Raw genomic sequence first — 3,902 nt, forward strand, 5'->3', positions numbered from 1 at the left:
AAAAAAATGATTGGTGGTGTGTGTTTGAAAAACAGGCTTTTTAACAGAAAGAACAAAAGAATGCACTTATAGTTCAATCATGCATTTATGTCAAAAATTGCATCTTTTAAGCCAATCCTCTATTTCTGAATATTTAAGTTGGCTACCATTTTTCCTATTACACAAAAAATGATGAAAATTCCTGTATCTTCATGTACTTGTCCAATTATTTCCTTAGGATGAATTCCTGGAAGTAGAATTTTACAGGTCAATAGTAACAACCTATTTTAAAAACAACATGTAAATAGAGACAATAAAACTGGTGTTTTCAGGGTTTTTTATTTTCGTTGTTTTTGATGGGTCATGGGACTTCAACTCAGGGCCCGGGCTCTGTCCCTGAGCTTTTCCTCTCAGAGCTAGAGCTCTACCACTTGGAGCCACAGCACCACGTTCAGTTTTCTGGTGATTAATTGGAGATAAGTCTCACAGACTTTCCTGCCCAGGCTGGCTTCAAACCATGATCCTCAGATCTCAGATTATAGGTATGAGTCACCAGCACCTGGAATAAAACTAATGTTTTCATACTTGGATGTGTTTAACATTTTCTAAACCATATAAACCTCAATCGTTTTTTAAATGAATACAAAGAATTTAGATAGATATTTTCCACATCCCAGCTACTTCAAGCTATGAAAACATAGGTGAAAGACATAGAAATCTAACACTGATTTGAAAGAGAAGACATAATCCTAATTTTAAATATTTTATTAGTTCTTTAATCAAATGAGAAATAGAAGATGAAATAAAAACATTGGTTAAAAATTGATTTCCTCCAAGTTTTAAAGAAAAACACTTTATTAGTTTGATTTAAGAAATACATGTTCATTATAGAAATTTTTGAAAACATTTAGATAAAATGGGAACTTCCCAGAATTCAACATATAAATGATAAACTTACACTTTTACTATTTCTTATACACATGCATGTGTGTGTGTGTGTGTGTGCGTGTGTATTCATTCTCCTCCCACTCTATGACAAATAAGGTGGGAAGGCAGCTCCTACAGATACCACATCTGTGACAGCATCCCCATTCATCCTGGCTCCAGCTTCCATCTTGCTGAGCTGTGGCCTGATGCTTTGCTTGCTCCTCAGCCTTCCTGTAAATGCAAACCAGGCCAATGCTCCTCAGCCTCAATACTGCCAATGCACAGCACAAAGGGAGACTCAAAGTCAACGCAAGCTGTCTTCACTTCACAGTCAGGCTTCTCTCCAATCACAAGGAGGGCAAAAAGTCTCAATAACTCAAGCAGTAACCAATACTTCAAAAGGTGGAGAGATAAAGTTCCCTTGCAACAGCCTTCTGAGGTATCAAAAGCAGATGACCCTACTGAATAGAAGAGGAAATTGAAGCATTGGATTGAGTCAACAGCATAGCTAGTGAGCTTCAGAGCTTGGTTACGAAGTCAGAAGTTGACTCCAAGGTTAGTGCTCTTTTTTTGGGGGGAAGGGGGTCAGTCATGGGGCCTGAACTCTGGGCCTGGGGACTGTCCCTCACCTCTTCAGCTCAAGGCTAGCACTCTACCACTTGAGCCACAGCACCAGTTCCAGCTTTTTCTGCTTATGTGGTGCTGAGGAATCAAACCCAGGGCCTCATGCATGCAAGGCAAGAACTCTACCACTGAGCCACCTTCCCAGTCCAGGTTAGTGCTCTTTAGTCTTTTTGTCAGTTGTGGGGCTTGAACACAGGGCCTGGGCACAGTTCCTGAGCTCTTTTGCTCAGAACTAGCACTCCATTACTTTGAGCCACAGCTTCACTTTCAGTTTTTGAGTGCTTAATTGGAGGGAAGAGTCTCACAGGGACTTTTCTGCCCAGGCTGGCTTCTAACTGCAATCCTCAGATCTCAGCTTCCTGAGTAGCTAGGATTACAGGCTTGCATCACAGGCACCCTGCTTAACGTAGACATTTTTTAAATTGACAAGTGGAAATGTAGGGTTGGGAGGATCTTTCATAAATCCTCTCACTTCTTTGTCACATACAAGAAACAATGCTCAGGAAGCTAGGTGATTGCTCAGAGTCACCAGCCATTTAGTGATGGAGACCTAAAGCCAATCTTCAGCTTCCAGGACTGCTTCTCACTCCAATCATCCCTACAATGACTAACTAGTCTCTTATCCAATGTCTGCGGCTTGGTCAAACAACAACCAGGAATTAAAATCCTGAAAGTACAGAAAATTAGAGCCAGCAAAGACCTTTATTCAATCTACCCACTTTTGCTTTACAGATAAGGTTCATCGACATCATATTCCACTCTCCACTAATTACTGCTACCTGTTCCTACATAGAAAAAAAGCCTAGCCCCAAATGTTAACTTCCTCCTTTTGACACTCAGTGTGTGATAGGTCGGCAAAACAAAAGTGAAATTAAACAGGATTTGACCTCTAGATACTACATGGTTGGAAACACATGTGCCCACCATGAATGTGTCACAAAATAATCAAGTTATGCTAGGTTCCAAGGAGGCTGGCCTCTCTATATCCATCTTCCATCCCCCGGACTCAGGGGAGGTCATACTGACGGCTGTGTGACTCAGAAAAGGGAACCAGCGTCCACCTACAAGTCATGAAGCCTGGTAATCTGCTAATGTAACATTATTCTTTGGAGAAAGGCCTCTACTCCACAAAACAAGCTGAATCTTAATTAAAAGCCCAGGCCACCTCATCCTAGGGGTCTGTTAGAGCTCCCTCGTATCCACATGTTCATCTGAAGGACTTGGGCCTCCTCCTAAGGGCACCACTACCGGGCACCATGGAAACCAGCCTGGGCCTGCAGTCCACCACCATCCTTCAGCAGTGGCAGGGAGCCTCAGGGACCACTTCCTCTACTGAATACCTAGTGTGTGCATGACAGGACAGGATAAGGCCCCAGCCTTAAAAAAAAAAAAAAAATCTCACAGAAGCATAAACAAAACCATGTGCAAAAACTAAGCAGAGTCACAGACCTGTAAACACGAAGCCAAGGAGCCAGGAAGAGGATGAGGTACTGGAGGATGAGGCAGCTGCACGCAGTAAGGTAACAGCTGAGTTTGGAAAACACTAGTAGTAGCATCAGTTGGGTAAAGGGAGACGGCCAGGCAAGCCAGGCAGGCGGGCCAGCGTCAGCCCGACCAGCAGAAACAACTTGGTTTACAGGAGATCAACAGTCCAACGTGGCTGGAACGTCAAGTGCAAGGCAGGGAGTGGTGGGCGTTCAGGCTGGAGCGGTGGGCCCAGCCAGGCGGCCGCGGGCTAGGAGCCCGCGCAATTCTCGCTGACCTGGTATGGGGAGAGCAGCTGGCTTACGCAATTCCCAAGTAAACGAATTTGGGCACCCACGGCGAGGCTCCGGCGGTGACGATCGCTGGTGGCGCCGCCAGCCCCCTCCCCCGTGCACCTGTGCGCCTTCGCAGCTGCTAAAGCAAACGCAGGCCGCCCCGATCTATTGATTTCCAAGGCGGGCCGCAAGCACCTCGGGCCTCGGCCAGCGCAGTCCCGGCTCCCAGTCTCCCCCAGCCCGCCCCGAACCAGGCTTTAGGTTAAAAACGCCTGTTGACGCACTGTGGCGGCTGCCCGCGCGCCGGTGGGCGAGCAGGTTTTTCTCTGCAGTCGCCACCGACTTTTCCCCGAAGAAGAGTCCCTGCGGGCCTTCCCGACCCGAGCGAGGCTGGGGGAGGCCGGGGGCGGCGAAGGCTTCCCGGCTGGCACTAGGCCGGGCACGGCGGCGGGGAAGCGGCCAGTGCCAACTGGGGTTCGCGCACGGCGCAGTGCCGCGCTCCATCCTCCCGGGGAAGCGCAGCGGGCGACCAACAAGATGAGCGCCCTCCTCTCCGAGCCCGTGGCCCGGAGCGCCGGGGACGTGGGGGGTCCCCGCGCGGCCGGCCGGCCG

The 3,902-nt window shown here is 47.9% G+C and overlaps 1 protein-coding gene across 2 annotated transcripts in view; it reads right to left on the minus strand.

Annotated features, from left to right (window-relative positions):
• Positions 1 to 3,902, minus strand: part of N4bp2l1 (NEDD4 binding protein 2-like 1) — a 28,179-nt gene that overhangs the window by 23,797 nt on the left and 480 nt on the right. The gene's annotated exons all lie outside the window — the stretch shown is intronic.

The sequence above is a fragment of the Dipodomys ordii genome, unplaced genomic scaffold (genome assembly GCF_000151885.1).
Source record: "Dipodomys ordii isolate 6190 unplaced genomic scaffold, Dord_2.0 Scaffold102, whole genome shotgun sequence".
Lineage (NCBI taxonomy): Eukaryota > Metazoa > Chordata > Mammalia > Rodentia > Heteromyidae > Dipodomys > Dipodomys ordii.